General features: G+C 41.3%; 1 long non-coding RNA gene across 1 annotated transcript in view; it reads left to right on the top strand.

Annotated features, from left to right (window-relative positions):
* The window catches only part of LOC128591627 (uncharacterized), a 215458-nt gene extending 198915 nt beyond the window's left edge, over positions 1-16543 (top strand). Inside the window, exons 3-5 of the long non-coding RNA XR_008381598.1 lie at positions 4014-4063; positions 13444-13518; positions 14213-16543. This is a non-coding gene — a long non-coding RNA (uncharacterized LOC128591627). The remainder of the gene's footprint in view (positions 1-4013; positions 4064-13443; positions 13519-14212) is intronic.
* Positions 16544-20574: the final 4031 nt, after the last annotated feature.

Here is a 20574-nt window from a genome sequence, read left to right as displayed (position 1 = left end):
GACTTTGGCCCTGGTGTTCAGATTAGCTGATGTAGCAACTGAAAGCCTGAAAACCAAGATTTCTGCTTGATGTTGCCTTATCCCATCCGTGAATTTGGGCTTTATGTTCAGATAACCTAAAGTCTGGAGAAAATCACAGATCTGACTGGTTTGTTTAGACAACAAAACCTGAGGGCTTGGAAACTCTTAACCCCTCACCCCCTCACCCCCAAAAAAGCCAAACAATCATACAAGATTCTAACTGAATACCAAAAACTACCTTTCTGCTTCATTGCCCAAGTTTTGTCAAGATAGTGTTGAGAGCAATGAGGCAATCAATTAAAGAGGAAGGTTTTCAAATTCTCTATAAAAATAGAATCAAACATATCAATTATAGTGAAAACAATTAAAAATACATCAATGGAAAACTGTCAGTAAATTGACTGAAGTTTCAACCTCAGATCTCTAAATTGACCCTATCAGTAGAACAGGTTCAGACTACCATGTTAGTAGAATAGAAAGATAAGTAATTGAATAGTTTTGAAGTTTGTGTTTATCTTTGCCCTAAAATAAAAACCTAGGTGTTTTAATGGGTCTATAAGGAAAACGATTATCAACTTATTCTTATAATTAAAATTTTCTATGGGTTGGGCTCCATGCCCGTAGCTCAGTGGTAAGGGCGCCCATCACATACACTGGGACTGGCGTGTTAGAACCCGGCCTGAGCCTCCTAAACAACGATGACAACTACAACAACCACAACAAAAAATAGCTGGGCATTGTGGCAGGTGCCTGTAGTCCCAGCTACTTGGGAGGCTGAGGCAAGAGAATAGCTTAAGCCCAAGAGTTTGAGGTTGCTGTGAGCTGTGACGCCATGGCACTCTACCAAAGGCAACATAGGGAGACTCTGTCTCAAAAAAATATATATATGGTTTTTTTTTCCTATGGGTTATAGGATTGATAACTTTCTGAATCTCATACTATCATTACATTGGACCACATGAAATAGTATTAAACCATTTTTTACCTATTGGAAGGGAAATTCCAACAGGTAAAAAATTCCAATAGGTTAAAAAAATAAGATTTAAATCAAATTCATTGAAGAAAGGAGTACAATAGCTTATTTCTTCAATTTATGTTTCAATGACTGATATCTTGTAAGTCATCTATTAGAAACAGAGTTCAGGTTCACCATTCACAATATAACCTGTTCTCATACCATCCATTTACAGTGTATCAGGCCCAGGCTAAGAATTAAGCATCAGTTTATTAATCTCATTTAAACTTCACAGCAACAATATGGAGGGGAGAATTATTTACCCTTTTTTTGAAGAATGGAAAACTGAGGCTGAGAGGCTTTGAAAAACTTGGTAATAAGAGATACAAATTTCAGACTCAGGTCTGCAAAATTTCATAGCTTTTGGTCATCCGCCTTACTATAGCTGCAGGTCAGTGGTGAAGAACATACTCATTCTGATATGGGAATCCACACCTAGTCCTACCCCCTTTCCTTCTAGTATCCCTCTCTGCTCTCTGCACCTGGACTATGCTGGGCATAGGAAATATTATCTGGTAATGTTGACTCATTAAGCCAGATTATGAAAGGAGTCAGTATTCACACCCTCGCTGCACAAATATATATATATTTTTAATATGATCCATCAGCCAATAGTTCTGGAAAAATATGTTCTAGTTTTCTTACTCACCAGAGAAAAATTCTGACTGTACTCTTAATAAAAAGAAGTAGGTTCTGCATGCAAATTAATCAAACCGGTCCAATACTATTGGACCCAAGATAAGAAAAATATTAAAAATGGTCTCAATGAAAGAACTCGCTAATTTGGAGATACTAAAGAGAGAGAAATTTATTCATTCTGAATTAATAAAGTGTGTTGATTAAAATATGAGTTAAAAAAGGAAAGCCATTATTTGATATTTGATAGATGAATGAATTAGTCAAACTGGAGTGTGGAGTATAAAATGCTATGAAAAAGAGAAAAAAAGAACCACGTATAGGACTCATTGGGCCTAGTTTGATGGGCCTGGGTGAAGGCTATTTGAATATAGTTTTCCATTTACTTAACAGGTCAAGAGCTACTATAGTTTTGGGGAAAGAAGTTGTTCTTATAAACTGGTGAACATTTCCCTTGCAATCTTTTCATACTGTATTTTCTTAGCTAATTTTTTTAAATGTGAAGGTAATGAACTTCGTAGACTCTACCAAATAATTATGAATTTTGAATTGTTGGGAGTAGAATGTCTTTTTCTGTAGTTGGAAATTTTTTTAAATAACTAAACAAAAAAGGACAACCAAGTATGGTTACTTCTGTTTGAAACTGTCACATTTTGTTCCAAATTTAGCACTCTTCTTATACCAATAACATTAGAAACTGCATGCTAATTTAATGTGCTGGTGTTTATTTTTGGTTTGGTGATTTAGTCTTATTGCCAATGTCTATCTAAAAGAAACAGGTATCTAAACTAATATGAAAGCAAGTGAACTAGCCAATAAAGGATGATGGATAATCTTGGAGGAAGTTAGAAAAATGGAAATTAATTTGAATTCATTAGATATATATGGCTTATAATAAATTTTCCCAAATCTTAGGGGCTTAAAGCTACATGCATATATTATATTTTTTGAGTGTCAGGGATCCAAAAGCAACTTAGTTTGGGTTATTCTGGCTCAAGGTCGTTCATGAAGCTGAAATCAAGACATCAGCCAGGGGAGAGTCACACAAGGCATGACTGAGGAAGCTCATTCATGTGGCTCTTGGTTAGAGGCTTCAGTTACCATGTAGACATTTGCAGAGAGTTGTTCGTAACATGGCAGCTGACTTTCCCAAGGGTATATGATTTAAGAAACAGAGAGTTGGAGGGACAGAGGAGGGAGAGACTGCAAGATAGATGTGCTGTCTTTTTAAAACATACATCAGTTCTACTAAATTGTGTGTTACGTAGAAATGAGTAAGTGAACCTGGCACACAAGCAAGAAGGAGGAAGAAATTATACAAGGCCATGAATACCAAGAAAAAAAGACATCACTGGGGCCATCTTAGAGGTTGTCTACCATGATGAGTTTTTCACATGCTAATACCTACATTCTGTGGATTATCTAGAAGTAGTCCTCTCTGTAAAGTAGAATGAGAAATCAAATAAGAAGTCCAAGTTTTCTAAACTGTGTTTCAATGCTTGGAATTTTGCCCCTGTGATGTTTTACCCTAAGCCACTTAAGGAAAAAGATTCTGTTCACAGATATGATCACCATTCACTCAGAGTTGGCAATCCCCAGATACAGAAATATTGATCACTTTCTTGCTATGACTTGAGAATAGCCAGAGGACCTCCTCTCCCAGAGAATCTTCTTTTTTTTTTATTTTTTATTTTTTTTTATTAAATTATAGCTGTGTACATCAATATGATCATGGGGCACCATGCACTTGTTTCATAGAATATATGACACATTTTCATCTCATTAGTTGACATAGCCCTCCTGGCATTATCCTAGTTACTTTGTCAAGACATTTACATTCCACATTTGCCAAGGCTCACATGTACCCTTGTAAGATGCACCACATGTGTGATCCTTTCAATCTTCTAAGAGAAGCTATAGGATCCTTGGGGTACAAGATACACACCCTCAAGTGGGGCAACATTACTCACGAGGAGGCAAAAATTGGTTCCAGGGGGGCAAAAACTTCTCTTTTTATAAATAACTCATGGATGTACATATGAACACATTCACAGTACATCTGTGGTATTCCAATTTCATTGTGAGGGGAGGGAATCAGGTAAATAAATGCCTTCAAAGTTTTCTTAGGAATAATAATGAAAAGAAGATTGATAAAAACTGATGTAGGATAAGCCAGTAAAGAGAATTTTAAGGCAAGGAAGGCCTTGAGGAAGAAAAGACTGAGATAGCTCTGGGTGAGGAGGTGAATTTTATGTTTGGTAAAGTCTAAATGGACTGTCCAGACACATGCTGGGCTGAAGTTTTACTGCTCAACCTGATTTCACTAATTTCTACCTTTTAGAGATTCCTCAGAGTTTATGGCCCCTGGGGAGTTCCTTTCTGGTTCCACAGGTATGTACAAATTCATTTTACATCTCTGGAAGGTTTGGGGTTGGGAAGAAGGTTTTAGTTTACGTTTAGTTTACTGCCTTGAAATGAAAAGTGTTAGTTGTAGAGTTAGGAAAAGTGTCCCCATAATTTGTGACTTGAAATGAGAAAGAGGGAAGGACTAGAAAATAGGTAGGGAGTGTGAAGAATACAGGACTGTGTGGTGGCGAGAAAACCTGCACTGTCCGCCACCATATATGAATGTCTGGTCCTAATGATCATGGTGTATCTAGACTTGAGTTTTCTCCTTTTTGAAATGAATGGTTTATATAAAATTATACTTAAGGTTGACTACAGCTTCAACAATATATAATACCATGAAATACCATCTCTATCCTTACAATAATGTCTTTAAGTACAGTTGGTAGAATTATATATCTTTAAATTAAAGCTTTGATTCTGCTACTGCAACTCAAATACTCAGTAGACCAGTAAAAGTTAAGCTGTTCACCTGCAATTGTCACCCTCATGTGGACTGCACACCATCACAATATAAGGAGGGAAGACTCCAACTCTGAGGCCTTTTACTGGTTCAATATGGAAGCCGGGGATCAAGTCCTTTGGAGACCTCCAGGACTTGGAAGATCCTGAAGACATATTTAGCCCAAATCACAATTTTACATGGAGATCACCTAGTACACTGAACCACAAAGAAATTATTTTTTATTGGTTAAAGATGGTTGAACATTGACAATGTTACACAGTTAAACTAGAACTTAGCCAGATCAGTATCTTTTACTTTATGATATTTATTAAATAGTTGTCACTATTTTTACCATCTTTTAAACCCAAGGTGTAACTGAATTTGAAAGTAAAATAAAGGGATAGATGTCTATTTATAATGAATAAGCCAGAAAAACAAAAAGTTGTTCTTCTGGTTGGAAAGAGAGGTTATTCATAAATAGATGTGGTCAATCCACTTGCAGTTTTACTTATTTTTTTTATTTTTTTCATTTTATTAAATCATAGCTGTGTACATTGATATGATCATGGGGCATCATTCACTAGCTTCACAGACCGTTTACCAAGTTTCACATATACCCTTGTAAGATGCACCGCTGGTGTAATCCCACCAATCCCCTTCCCTCTACCCACCTCCTCCCTCCCTCCCCTCCCTTTCTCCCTTCCCCCTATTCTTAGGTTGTAACTGGGTTATAGCTTTCATGTGAAAACCCTAAATTAGTTTCATAGTAGGGCTGAGTACATTGGGTACTTTTTCTTCCATTCTTGAGATACTTTACTAAGAAGAATATATTCTAGCTCCATCCATGTAAACATGAAAGAGGTAAAGTCTCCATCTTTCTTTAAGGCTGCATAATATTCCATGGTGTACATATACCACAATTTATTAATCCATTCGTGGATCGATGGGCACTTGGGCTTCTTCCATGATTTAGCAATTATGAATTGGGCTTCAATAAACATTCTGGTACAAATATCTTTCTTATGATGTGATTTTTGGTCTTCTGGGTATATGCCCAGTAGAGGGATTACAGGATTGAGTGGCAGATCTATTTTTAGATCTCTAAGTGTTCTCCATATCTCTTTCCAAAAGGAATGTATTAATTTGCATTCCTACCAGCAGTGCAAAGTGTTCCCTTTTCTCCACATCCGCGCCAACATCTGTGGTCTTGGGATTTTGTGATATAGGCCAGTCTTACTGGAGTTAGATGATATCTCAAAGTAGTTTTGATTTGCATTTCTCTGATGATTAAAGATGATGAGCATTTTTTCATATGTCTGAAGGCCGCACGCCTGTCTTCTTCAGAGAAGTTTCTCTTCAAATCCCTTCAGTTGCAGTTTTATAAGACTCTGCCTCATCTTACCATTTTTTACTGTAGAGTTTGTAACAATTCCTTGTGGAAGTCTCTCCTACCCTGCCCCCAAAGAAACTCTACCTAAGAGAAAAGGTAGGGAGGCAGGAGTGGAAAATTGATGTTATATTTGTCTCTTCCATTTTAACCTAGTTTTGTGGGGTATACTCTGAAATTCTGAGAAAAAATATAGCAGATCTGATAAACTAGAAAATGAGTAAGCTGGACACGGGGTCTTGAGGCAGGGAGAGAAAGAAGGAGAGTGAGAGGAATTAGAAGATTTGGAGAAAGAGAAGAACTAGAAGAACTGGGAGTCTTAGAAGAATTTTGAGGAGAAAAATATTTGGGGGAGGAAGAGAAGTGAAAAGAATAGCAGGGGAAAGAAGTAGGAGAAAGGATGGAGAAGAAGGAGGAAAGGGGTGCTCGTGTTTTTTTTTTTTTTTTTTATTGTTGGGGATTCATTGAGGGTACAATAAGCCAGGTTACACTGATTGCAATTGTTAGGTAAAGTCCCTCTTGCAATCATGTCTTGCCCCCATAAAGTGTGACACACACAAGGCCCCACCCACGTCCCTCCATCCCTCTTTCTGCCCCCCCCATAACCATAATTGTCATTAATTGTCCTCATATCAAAATTGAGTACATAGGGTTCATGCTTCTCCATTCTTGTGATGCTTTACTAAGAATAATGTCTTCCACGTCCATCCAGGTTAATACGAAGGATGTAAAGTCTCCATTTTTTTTAATGGCTGAATAGTATTCCATGGTATACATATACCACAGCTTGTTAATCCATTCCTGGGTTAGTGGGCATTTAGGCTGTTTCCACGTTTTGGCGATTGTAAATTGAGCTGCAATAAACAGTCTAGTACAAGTGTCCTTATGATAAAAGGATTTCTTTCCTTCTGGGTAGATGCCCAGTAATGGGATTGCAGGATCAAATGGGAGGTCTAGCTTGAGTGCTTTGAGGTTTCTCCATACTTCCTTCCAGAAAGGTTGTACTAGTTTGCAGTCCCACCAGCAGTGTAAAAGTGTTCCCTTCTCTCCACATCCACGCCAGCATCTGCAGTTTTGAGATTTTGTGATGTGGGCCATTCTCACTGGGGTTAGATGATATCTTAGGGTTGTTTTGATTTGCATTTCTCTAATATATAGAGATGATGAACATTTTTTCATGTGTTTGTTAGCCATTCGTCTGTTGTCTTTAGAGAAAGTTCTATTCATGTCTCTTGCCCATTGATATAAGGGATTGTTGGCTTTTTTCATGTGGATTAATTTGAGTTCTCTATAGATCCTAGTTATCAAGCTTTTGTCTGATTGAAAATATGCAAATATCCTTTCCCATTGTGTAGGTTGTCTCTTTGCTTTGGTTATTGTCTCCTTAGCTGTACAGAAGCTTTTCAGTTTAATGAAGTCCCATTTATTTATTTTTGTTGTTGTTGCAATTGCCATGGCAGTCTTCTTCATGAAGTCTTTCCCCAGACCAATATCTTTCAGTGTTTTTCCTATGCTTTCTTGGAGGATTTTTATTGTTTCATGCCTTAAGTTTAAGTCCTTTATCCATCTTGAATCAATTTTTGTGAGTGGGGAAAGGTGTGGGTCCAGTTTCAGTCTTTTACATGTAGACATCCAGTTCTCCCAACACCATTTATTGAATAGGGAGTCTTTCCCCCAAGGTATGTTCTTGTTTGGTTTATCAAAGATTAGGTGGTTGTAAAATGTTAGTTTCATTTCTTGGTTTTCAATTCGATTCCAAGTATCTATGTCTCTGTTTTTGTGCCAGTACCATGCTGTCTTGAGCACTATGGCTTTGTAGTACACACTAAAATCTGGTATGATGCCCCCAGCTTTATTTTTGTTACAGAGAACTGCCTTAGCTATACGGGGTTTTTTCCAGTTCCATACAAAACGCAGAATCATTTTTTCCAAATCTTGAAAGTACGATGTTGGTATTTTGATAGGAATGGCATTGAATGGGTAGATTGCTTTGGGAAGTATAGACATTCTAACAATGTTGATTCTTCCCATCCATGAGCATGGTATGTTCTTCCATTTGTTAATATCCTCTGCTATTTTCTTTCTGAGGATTTCATAGTTTTCTTTATAGAGGTCCTTCACTTCCTTCGTTAGGTATATTCCTAGGTATTTCATTTTCTTTGAAACTATGGTGAAGGGAGTTGTGTCCTTAATTAGCTTCTCATCTTGACTGTTATTGGTGTATACAAAGGCTACTGACTTGTGGACATTGATTTTATATCCTGAAACATTACTGTATTTTTTGATGACTTCTAGGAGTCTTGTGGTTGAGTCTTTGGGGTTCTCTAAGTATAAGATCATGTCGTCAGCAAAGAGGGAGAGTTTGACCTCCTCTGCTCCCATTTGGATTCCCTTTATTTCCTTGTCTTGCCTAATTGTATTGGCTAGAACTTCCAGCACTATGTTGAATAGTAAAGATGACAGAGGACAACCTTGTCTGGTTCCAGTTCTAAGAGGAAAAGCTTTCAGTTTTACTCCATTCAGTATAATATTAGCTGTGGGTTTGTCATAGATAGCTTCAATTAGTTTTAGAAATGTGCCACCTATGCCTATACTCTTCAGTGTTCTAATTAGAAAAAGATGCTGGATTTTATCCAATGCTTTTTCTGCATCTATTGAGAGGATCGTGTGATCTTTATTTTTGCCTCTGTTAATGTGGTGGATAACGTTTATGGACTTGCGTATGTTAAACCAGCCTTGCATCCCTGGGATGAAGCCTACTTGATCATGATGAATGACTTTTTTAATGAAAAGCTGTAATCTATTGGCTAGGATTTTGTTGAGAATTTTTCCGTCTATATTCATGAGTGAGATTGGTCTGAAATTCTCCTTTTTGTTTGGGTCTTTTCCTGGTTTTGGTATCAGGGTGGTGTTTGCTTCATAGAATGTGTTGGGGAAGATTCCTTCTTCCTCAATTTTTTGGAATAATTTCTGCAGTACAGGAATAAGCTCTTCCTTGAAGGTTTGATAGAATTCTGGAGTGAAGCCATCTGGACCAGGGCATTTTTTGGTTGGAAGCTTTTTTATTGTTTCTTTGATCTCAGTGCTTGAAATTGGTCTGTTCAGGAGGTCTATTTCTTCCTGGCTAAGTCTAGGGAGAGAGTGTGATTCCAAATATTGATCCATTTCCTTCACATTGTCAAATTTCTGGGCATAGAGTTTCTGGTAGTATTCGGAGATGATCTCTTGTATCTCTGTGGGATCAGTTGTTATTTCCCCTTTATCGTTTCTGATTGAGGTTACTAGAGATTTTACTTTTCTATTCCTCGTTAGTCTGGCCAATGGTTTATCTATTTTATTTATTTTTTCAAAAAACCAACTCCTTGTTTCATTAATTTTCTGAATGATTCTTTTGTTTTCAATTTCATTGATCTCTGATTTGATTTTGGATATTTCTTTTCTTCTACTGAGTTTAGGCTTAGATTGTTCTTCTTTTTCCAATTCCATAAGATCTCTTGTGAGATTGTTGATGTGCTCTCTTTCTGTTTTTCGAATGTAGGCATCTAAAGCGATGAATTTTCCTCTCAAAACTGCTTTTGCAGTATCCCAGAGGTTTTGGTAGCTTGTGTCTTCATTGTTGTTATGCTCAAGGAAGTTAATGATTTCCTGTTTTATTTCTTCCTTCACCCATCTGTTATTCAACAGAAGATTGTTTAGTTTCCATGCCTTTGGGTGGGGTTGAGCATTTTTGCTAGAGTTGAGTTCCACCTTTAGTGCCTTATGGTCTGAGAAGATACAAGGTAAAATTTCAATTCTTTTGATTCTGTTGATATTTGTTTTGTGTCCCAGGATATGATCAATTTTGGAGAATGTTCCATGGGGTGATGAGAAGAATGTATATTCTTTATCTTTGGGATGGAGTGTTCTATATGCGTCTATCAAGCACAGTTGTTCTAGGGTCTCATTTAAGTCTCTTCTATCCTTGTTTAATTTCTGTTTAGAGGATCTGTCCAGCTCTGTAAGAGGAGTTTTAAGGTCCCCTGTTATTATGGTATTATCAGATATCATATTGCTCAGACTGAGTAAGGTCTGTTTCAAGAATCTGGGAGCATTTAAATTGGGTGCATAGATATTTAGAATTGAAATGTCTTCTTGTTGTAGTTTTCCCTTGACCAATATAAAGTGACCATCTTTGTCTTTTTTGACTTTAGTTGCTTTAAATCCACATGTATCTGAAAATAAGATTGCAACTCCTCTTTTCTTCTGAATTCCATTTGCCTGAAAAATTGTCTTCCAACCCTTGACTCGGAGCTGTAATTTGTCTTTTGAAGCCAGGTGTGTTTCTTGCAGACAGCAAATGGATGGCTTGTGTTTTTTAATCCAGTCAGCCAATCTATGTCTCTTCAGTGGGGAATTCAAGCCATTAACATTTATTGAGATAATTGACAAGTGTGGTAGTATTCTATTCGTCTTATTTGGTGAGAGTCCATTGCTTAGTTTTATCCTTTGCATCAGTGTGGAAGTTTGGTTCTGTCCTTTAATTTCTGAGTTCTTACTTTGCTGCTGATCCATTGTGGTGGTCAGTGTGCAGAACAGGTTGAAGTATTTCCTGTAGAGCTGGTCTTGTTGTGGCGAATTTCCTCAATGTTTGTATATCCGTAAATGATTTGATTTCTCCGTCAATTTTGAAGCTTAGCTTAGCAGGGTACATAATTCTGGGCTGGAAATTGTTCTCTTTAAGTAGATTAAAGGTAGATGACCATTGTCTTCTTGCTTGGAAAGTTTCATTAGAGAAGTCTGCAGTCACTCTGATGGATTTGCCCCTGAAGGTCAACTGGCGCTTACTCCTGGCAGCTTGCAGAATCTTTTCTTTTGTCTTGACTTTCGACAGGTTCATCACAATGTGTCTTGGAGAAGCTCGGTTAGAGTTGAGGCGACCTGGGGTCCGATAACCCTCTGAAAGCAGTGTGTCAGAATCTTTGGTGATATTTGGGAAATTTTCTTTTATAATATTCTCTAGTATGGCTTCCATTCCTCTGGGGCATTCTTCTTCCCCTTCTGGAATTCCTATAACTCGTATGTTGGAACGCTTCATAAAGTCCCATAATTCTGACAGTGAACGTTCTGCTTTCTCTCTCTTCTTTTCTGACTCTTTTACTATCTGAGTTATCTCAAAAACTTTGTTTTTTACCTCTGAAATTCTTTCTTCTGCATGGTCTAATCTGTTGCTGATACTTTCCATTGCATCTTTAAGTTCCCTGATTGACTGTTTCCTTTTCTTCAGCTCTGCTATATCCTTTTTATATTTTTCATATCGTTCATCTCTGATTTGATTCTGTTTTTGGATTTCCTTTTGGTTATTTTCCACTTTATTAGCAGTTTCCTTCATTGTTTCCATCATTTCTTTCATTGTTTTCAACATGTGTATTCTAAATTCCCTTTCTGTCATTCCTAACATTTCTGTATAGGTGGAATCCTCTGCAGTAGCTACCTCATGGTCCCTTGGTGGGGTTGTTCTGGACTGGTTCTTCATGTTGCCTGGATTTTTCTGCTGATTCTTCCTCATGGGTGATTTCTTTTATCTGTTTCCTTGCCCTAATTTTCCTTTCACTTCCTCTTGCTCTTTAAGTTCTCGTGCCTGTGGACTAAGGGTTACAGGACCAGAAGGGTGAGAAGGTTTAAGAGCAAAAAAGGGATGAAAGGAAGGAGGATCGAGTGATAAGAAAAAAAAAAAGAAAAATAGAGAAAGTAGAGGGGGTGGGTAAAAGGAATATTGACAAAAAGAAGAGAGGCACAGAAAAAGGGAGACAGAGCAATATAGGTGTACAGTAGGGTACTTTGATACAACCTTAAAAAAAAAAAAAAACCACCTTCTGAGGGTGCCCAGTTGGGTGGTTCCCTAGCGGTCAGCAGCTCTTTGCTAACCTGATCAGACACAGTACCCCACCTCCACCAAGTAGAGAGGAAAGACAAAAATGCTATAAATCAAACCAAAACAAGCAAACAGAAAACTTTACGGGATAAAATTGGCTGGAAAAACCAAATAATAGCGGTAGAAACACTAACAGAAATGAAGTTCTAATTATTGAAATAGTCAGCAATGGGAAATTATAATTAAACTAGAAAAATTGAGAAAGAAAAAGGATCTGTATGGAAAAGGATGAACTTAAAAAACAAAACAATCAACAACATCAAAATAAACAAAAAAAACAACCAAACCAAAAAAAAAAAAAAAAAAAACACAAGCAAAAACAAAGCAGTATGTATATGTTATTGAGTATTGTCTGGGCAACACGTGGTCTTCTGGGGTATGAGATGTTAATCACAGTTCTGATACGACTGGAGGCTGCTAGTTTCTCAAACCCCAGCAGGTAGACACCCTAAATCTCTCTTCAGCCCACTTAAAAGGCACTTTGAACTTGTTCACTTACTGAGCAGAGCTTTCTCAGGGAAGTGCTTGTCGCTGGAATCACTGCTGAAGTGGCTATCCACTTACCCTGCGTGTCAAAACTGGTCTCCCTCTACCCCCAAGGGTTAGGGCTGCAAGGCGGCTCAGAACCCACCCTTAGACTACTTGGTGTCTGGGTTACCAGCTCCCACCCAATTCCAGCTCTGCGACCCTGAGGGCGGAGCTTGCCGGGGCAGATCGCTCACAATGTCTGCCTGTGACCCAGAGCCAAACACTATTAGCTCCGTCTGGCTCAGCGGCTCAGACTGGGGCCCTAGACAAAGGCCAGAGTTCTCCGCACTCCCGCTCAGGCTCTCCCCAAGGCAATTCAGCTGAGTGCCAAGTCCAAAGACACCAAAACAGTTCACAGGTAAGGCCTTTCTGGTTTGCAGTCTCGCTGCTACTGAACTTACAGCTGCGGGCGGGTTTAGACAGATTGAACACACGCGACCACTTGCCAGTTTTCCACTGTTTTAGTCCTCCTCTTGGGGTCCAGAAGTCTCTTGCTGACTCCCTGTATCCTCTCAGGGGTGATGATAGGCAGATCCCACCAGCCAGAGATGCCTGGAGTCCTATATCCCCAGATTCACGGTGCCCAGATGCAAGGAAGCTGTGACTTGGCTGCCATCTTGCTCTGCCCCTTGCTCGTGGTTTCTAATCCATGGTCTCCAGGTTGGTCACTTTAGAAAAAAGAAGGGAAGTGAATGTTACTTGTTTCTGTAATTATGACTTTATTCCCTATCTTCTTTCAAAAGAGGTGTCAGTGACTGGGAGAGCAAAGGTGCCAGGAACATTTTAGCACTGCTTTGAGAGAAGAGAAGATATAGCCTCAATTTCTTTTAAATTTTCCTGTTGTGAATTATAAGTTTTTTTTAAATTGGAGGTACAAGTGTTTTTGTTACATGGATGAATTGTGTAATACTGAAGTCAGGGCTTTTAGTGTGCCCATGACCAGAGTAGTGTACAAAGGTCCTTATAGGTAAGTTTCTGTACCCCAGCCCTGTTTAGTTTCCAGTGTACTTTATAGCACTATATGATCGTGCTGCCCATCATTTAGCTCCCACTTATTAATGAGAACCTATGTGTTTTGTTTTTCTATTCTTGAGATGCTTCACTTGGGATAATGTTCTCCAGCTTCACCTAAGCTGCTGCAGAAGATATTATTTCATTCCTTTTTATAGGTGAGTAATATTCCATTGTCTTTATTCACTTTTCTATTGATGACAATTAGGTTGATTCCATATCTTTGCAAGTGTGAATTGTCCTGTGATAAACATTTGAGTGAAGGTATGTTTTTGATATAATGACGTATTTTTGGGGGGGGGGCAGTTAGATACCCAGTAGTTGGGTTTCTAGATTGAACGGTAGTTCTAGTTTTAGTTATTTAATGAATCTCCATACTGTCTTCCATAGAAGTTGTACTAATTTACAGTCCCATCAATAGTGTATAAGTCTTCCTTTTGTAATACTTCCATGCCAACGTCTGTGGGGTTTTTTTTTTTAATTTTTAAATTATTTTATTTTTTAATGATGAGATTTCTGGCAGGGGCAAAGTGGTATCTTATTGTGGTTTTAATTTGCATTTTCCTGATGACTAGTGAGCATGTTTTCATGTTTCTTGGCCATTTGTCTATTTTTCTTTGAAGAAATTCTGGTTTTTGTACTATTTGTTTCTTTCTTGCTGGAGTTCTCTGTAGATTCCAGACATTAGTCCTTTGTCAGATGTATAGTTTGCAAATATTTTCTCCCATTATGTAGGTTGTCTGTTAACTCTGTTGATTATTTCCCTTTTTGATGCATTGCTATTGGGGGCTTAGTCATAAATACCTTGCTTCAGCCAATATCTGTAAGAATTTTTCCTATGTTTTCTTCTAGACGTTTTATGGTTTTCAGGTTTTACATTTAAGTTTTAATCCATCTTGAGTTCATTTTTGAAAATGGTGAGAGAGAATTCTGGGAAGGTGGCTGACTGGTAGCAACCCTCAGCAGAAGCTCCTGACCAAAGAGAGAAAAAATGGATGGAATCAGACTCTATGAAGCCAAAGGTGGGAAGCTGAGCCAAGAAAGAAGTTCGGCAGGCTGTAACTTCAAGGAAGAGCATTCAAGAAAACAAATTACAGGGAGGTCCTACTTATGAACCTAGACACCACCCCACCAGGCATAAAATTGAACAGATATTTCCCCCCTACAAGTCCAAACTCACATTCCACCGTTCCCAGTTGCATGGTGGTCTGAAGTTCTACCCCCTGCAGAGTGCAGAGTGTTTGGTCTTTTCCTGAGAAATCTGGGCATAGTGTGGACCACCAACCATCAAGACGGAACCTGTGACTAACGGGGAAGAAATGGTGTGGGAAGAAAGGGACTATCAGTGGGAGGAGGAACAGTCCCCTGGTTATGAATTTGCCCGGCCAGTGGTGTTGATCGTCAGTTTGGCTGTGTCCAGCGGGACAGGGTGCAGAACCCCTGGTTCTGACGGCACCCACAGTGGGAGAATGGTTGCCCTGTGTGGACTGAGTTCGGCAGGCAGGACTGGTCCCTAGCCCCTTCTGGGCCTGCAAGCAGAGGCTTACCATGTGTGGACTGAGAACCGAGGGCAAGGGCATGGTCCCCTGTTTCCAGTGGGCGGTGAGCAGAGGCTAACGGGGGAAGACTGAGACCTGCAGGTGGGGTGTGGTGCCCTGACTCCCACAAAGACCAAGAACAGAGGCTTGCCAGGCAGTGGACTAAGACTGGCAGGTGGGGGCACAGTCTCCTGACTTCAACTAGTCTGGCAAGCAGAGCCTAGCTGGGAGTGGGCTGAGACCAGAGGGTGGGGGCATGGCCCCTGCCTCCAACTGAGCCTGAGAACAGAAAAGCGGACAACAGTGTGGACTGAGTCTGGGGGTGGGGGTATCAATCCCTGGCTACAATTGTGCTATCGGAGACCCTTGAATCCCTCTCTAATGAGCAGGGTTCACACTGCCTGAGATAATTTAATTGGAAATGTTGTCTGGGGTTGTCCACTCAGGGACATTCTGAGATTGACCTTCAAAGTTCTGTAGCAGAAAAGAATTGAAGGGTGGGGTAGGGGCTGGGCACCACAGCTGTTTGTATCTCTTCACAGCTGAGATTTAAACCTAATACCGTGGCTTCTAAAATTCCTCTACTAGGTATATATTCAGATGATCAAAAAATTATTTTACAACAAAGACATTTGCACCAGAATGTTTAATGCAGCCCAAGGCATAATAGGCAAGGCATGGAAACAGCCCAAGTGCCCATGAACCCATGAATGGATTAAAAAATTGTGATATATGTACACCATGGAATACTATGCAGCCATACAAAAGGATGGAGACTTCACATCTCTTATGTTTGCCTGGATGGAGCTGTAACATATTCTTCTTAGTAAAGTCTCTCAAGAATGGGTAAAAAAGTATCCAATGTACTTGATACTACTATGTAATCAAAATATAACCATCTACACACTCCTACACATGGCAAAACGTAACTATGGTCTAGGAAGTAGAAGGGAAGAGGAGTGAGAGGGGAGGGGAGGGGAGGGGACTGAGGATATGGGAGGAGGAAGGGTATTTGGGGGGAACTTGCCTAAGGTGCATGATGCAATGGTACATTTCAAAACTATTATGAAATGAGTATAATTGTGATGGATGTGTTACTTAGTTCAATGCAAACATTTCACATTGAATATTAAAGCAGCACCCTGAACCCCATAAATGCATCAATGTACAAAGTTATGATTTAATAAAAAAGAATTAAAAGAAAAAACAATTCAACAACACATTTCATTTGATACTGCAATCCCATTATTAGGCATCTACCCAAAACAAACAAAAATTTTTATCATAAAGATAGATTTACAAGTGCCATGATGCAGAAACAACCTGAACGCTCATCAACACATGAATGCATCACTGAAGTCTGGTATATGTGTATCATGGAATAGTATGCGATTATAAACAGATGGAGGACTTACATCTTTTGTATTAACCTGGAGAGAGTTGAAATACATTCTTCTTAGTAGAGTGTGGAAAGAATGGAAAAGCAAGTATCCAATGTTCTCAATACTAATATGAAGCAGTAGATGAAGTAATACACGGCCAAACAAGGGAAAAACTCAAGTTAGGGGGAAGAGAAGGGAGAAAGGGGCCGATTGGTGTGTTCCCAGTGAATGGGCACAATGTAAGGGCACATGTCACACCTCCTGGGTGTAGGACACAACTGAAACAGGGACTTTACCTAACAAATGCAAACATTATAACTTAATGGTAACCTCCTATTAATCAGAAATAAAACTTAAAACTGAATGTGTTGAAACCATGTGAACTGCCATGAGCTAACAGGCCCTGAACAAGGTTCCATGCGGAGCAGAGATGAGTGGGAGGGCCCAGACTCAACTTTTGGTTGTAGGGTGTTCATGGAAGTGCCTCGGAGCAAAGAAGCATGAGTCCCAGAGTTAAGTCAACTTACTGGGAACAAAACCCAAAATGGTTGGGTTTTCTTTGGCCAAACCATGGGACAAAGGTTTCTGTGTTTTCTACACAGATCTGCTACCCACCCTGCCACTGGAGCCCTTTCCTGCCTAAGCCTCTAGTTCTGACCTCACAAATGTCTGTGCAGGCTTGAAGGAGAGCGGTGAGCTCACAATGAGCAGTGGTCAGGACTGGCTGCAGAGTGAACAGACACATGGACCAGCCAATACAGGTGGCAGCAATGGCTGTTAGCTGCCCTCCAAGTTTCCACACTCCCCTCTTCCTTCAGGATAAAACCCCCACATTTGTAGGGGACTAAATTGCCCAGGGAAAACATCCATCGCCACCTTCTCTTGCCTCTAGGTATGGATAAGGGGCAAACTTCTGGGCAGTGAGATGTAGAGAGAAATTGTTCTAAGCTCCTGGCAGCTAATAACAGAAATCTAGGTGAGCTGAAAGGTGAGCTCTTTCCATTTGAGACTATGTGGAAAGCAGATGTGATAGCTGGAGCTTCAGCAAGCATTTTAGACCCTGATTCTCCTAAAGAACGTAAGCCATGTGATAGCATGATGACATAGAAAGACAGAAGTATGGATCCCTTATGAATAAGAAGCAACTAAACTATCCCTGTACGAAACATCACATGTGACAGAGAAGGCCCTGTCATTTTGGGTTTTGTTCCCAGGAAATGGACTTAACTCATCCTTATATTTGTCCAATTAGGAAGCCATCATGGGAAGGGACACATCTACCTTCCTCTGACCCTTACACCCCAGATAGCAACAGCTCAAGCTTGGCCTCTGTAGCTCCAGCCGAGCAGCCAAGAAGGGTCCTGAAGAGCCCCCCACCGCACCCCACCCAGGGTCCAGCTGGAAAGCTCCATCTCTCTGAAGGTGTGGTGGGGTGTTGCCAAAGACGCCTGCTGGCCTAGATGGTATTTCTATCAAAATTTGTGGCCTATCTTCCCCCCCCCCCCCAGTCTCTGCTTGAGTCTCAGGTCATGGGGAAAGGTTTCTATGTTTTCAGCTCTGGGACATCTCCTGGCCTAGAGCAGAGACAGGGAGGTCTCAGAAACACATGCTGCGTAACTGGATGGCTGGGCAGGAGGAGCCTCTGCTCACAGCAGACACCTGCAAGGGGCTGCTGAGTTTGCTCTGGGGATCAGGAGGCCTTGGTTTCATTCCTGATGGGTGACCCTGGACACCTTGCCTCACTCATTTACCCTAAACAAAACCACCCTTGGTTGGTCTCTGGTCTGTATGAGGCACTGAGCCCATGTATACAGGTGCAGAGATGAAAGGTCCTAAGGTCACAGAGCTGGCCTCTAATGGGACAGAGGGAGAAACAAACATCCCACACCATGGGGACCAGCACTGCGTGACAGGAAATGTGAAGGCCGCCTGGCCCAGCCGGGAGTTTGGGGCTCCCCAGGAGCAGGAACTCCCACCAGCTCAGCCCTCTGGGCCTCTTGTGGACAAGGCAAGGTTCAGGCACAGGAAGAACGAGTCCATTCACCAGCCTGCTGTGCGGCAGCCCTTGGGAGACTCTCCCACAACCACCATTGGAAGGAGGCCCAGTATGTGTGCTCATGCGCTACTGACTGACCCTCACTGAGCACTCGCTACCTCCCCAGCTCTTGTCTACACCCACTGCATGTGTTAGTTCAGTAATCCTCACCACAGCCTATGAGGTAGTTGGGGTCTCAGCCCCATTTTAGGGGGCAGGGTGGCTGTGAGGCCCAGAGAAGTTAAATGAGCCACAGCACCAAGCTACTGTGTGTCAGACCCGGATGCAGCCTCAGGGCTGGTGTGCAGCGGAGCCCATGTGCTCCAAACTGCACACACCACAGCCACCTCCCTCCTCAGGTGGGAAGAGGGATTCACAGACATCAGGCAAGGGGCAGAATCCTCCCAGACCCAGGTTTGTAGAGGCCTCAGGATCTAAGGGCCATTGTCCAGTTCTGAAACTGTGTGAGGATTCTGAAGGTGACTGGAGTGGACCAGGAGGGGCCCTCTCTCCTGACCCCTGTTGGGAACATTTCAAAGCCTTTAAAGCCCACACTCCTGCCTTGGTCAAGACAACCTGGCAGGTTAGCGTCCTGCCTCACCTGCCAAGCACTGTCTGTCCTATGTGAACACGCGGATGTCAGCATCTATTGTCCCCTGCGGGGAACTCTGCTCCTTTACATCATTTCCTGCTGTCAGCCAGAAAGTCACAGGAAGAGGGAGTCATGGAAGAGCAAATGAATAATTCACACCAGGGAAGGAGTGGGCAGGGTGGGTGGGGGAGGGCCCCCGGCTCACCTTGAGGGGCAGAAAGGCAGCTATGGTGATCCCGGCACTCAGGTGGCCAAGGCTGTGCTGTAGCTCACCAGGAACATGTTGGATCCCTGGGCCTCAGCTCTCACCCTGAGGCCACCGCAGTGCAGTGCTTAGAGCCCGGTGGCAGCCTCCCTGCACCAAGGGGCGAACCACCTGGTCACCCTGAACTTGTCCTTTATGTACAAGGCACGACAGGCTGGGGGTCCCTCTTCTATCCTAGGCTTGATAGGCAGCCTGATGATTTTCACTTACAAATTTTTAATGTAAGTATACTTCACATGAATATACTCACATGAATATTTTTTTTGCCACATATTGAACACAACCTGTATCCCAGCACCCAGATCAGGACACAGATTCTCAGCACTCCAAACTCACCTGGGGACACATCTGATGGCAAGCCTCTCCCCCAAAGGAAGCCTCTACCTTGACTTCTACCAGCACAAGCCTAATTTTGCTTGATGCTGCAGCTAAACTCACCCGTATCTGGCTTCCTCAGCTGCATCTCGTTCCCGAGCTTCCTCGTCTGTCACGCATTGCACGTCCCCATGCACATTTCCATACTTTATGCCGTTGTGTGGCTACAGGGCAGTAGACTCACCCATGCTACCGTGCACATTTCCGTTCCTTCCAGTCCGCGGCTCTGATCCACGGGGCTGCTAAGACCATCTGGGCACCTTCCCTTCTGGGAGTTTCTCGTGGGTGTGTCCTGAAAAGTGAGACTCCTAGGCCATGGGGCACACACACATTGTTATTGCCAAATAACTGTCTCAAAGTGGTTCCATCAGTGAAAACTGCTACCAACAGTTGCCCTACATTCCTGCCTGTGTTTTTCATCAATATTTGGATTACATTTTGAAACCTTATTCATTTTGATTCTGATAAAAAACACCTTTTAAGTGTACAGTACAGTAGTGTGACATACATTCACACTTCGTGCAAAGGTCACCACCATTTATCTACACCACGATTCATTTTATGGTATAGATAAATAAACATCCACTCCCCAATTCTCACCGCTCCTTCCCTCACAACCACCTTTCTACTTCCTGTGTCTGTGAAATTGACTCCTCTGGACACCTCATATAAGAGCAATTACACAATCTGTACATTTGAGACTGGCTTAGCACAGTGTCCCCGAGGTACATCCAAGTGGTAGCATGTGTCAGAATCTCCCTCCGTGGTAAGGTTGAATAACATTCTGTTGTGTGTACGGACCACATTTGTTTTGTCCGCTCATCTTTGATGAACACTTGGGTTGCTTCCACCTGTCAGCGATTGTGAATAACACTGAGGGGAACATGGGGGGACTAATACCACTTTGAGACTGTGCTTTCACATGAAATCCTATTTAACTTTTTGAGGATCCACAATACTGTGGTTATGTGGTAAGGATTTCTGAGCTAATGAATGAAATGGGTGTGCCATCCTAAGGAGTGTTAAT

This window comes from Nycticebus coucang, chromosome 8 (genome assembly GCF_027406575.1).
Source record: "Nycticebus coucang isolate mNycCou1 chromosome 8, mNycCou1.pri, whole genome shotgun sequence".
NCBI classification, from domain to species: Eukaryota; Metazoa; Chordata; class Mammalia; order Primates; family Lorisidae; genus Nycticebus; species Nycticebus coucang.
This window is presented reverse-complemented; position numbering and strand designations above follow the sequence as displayed.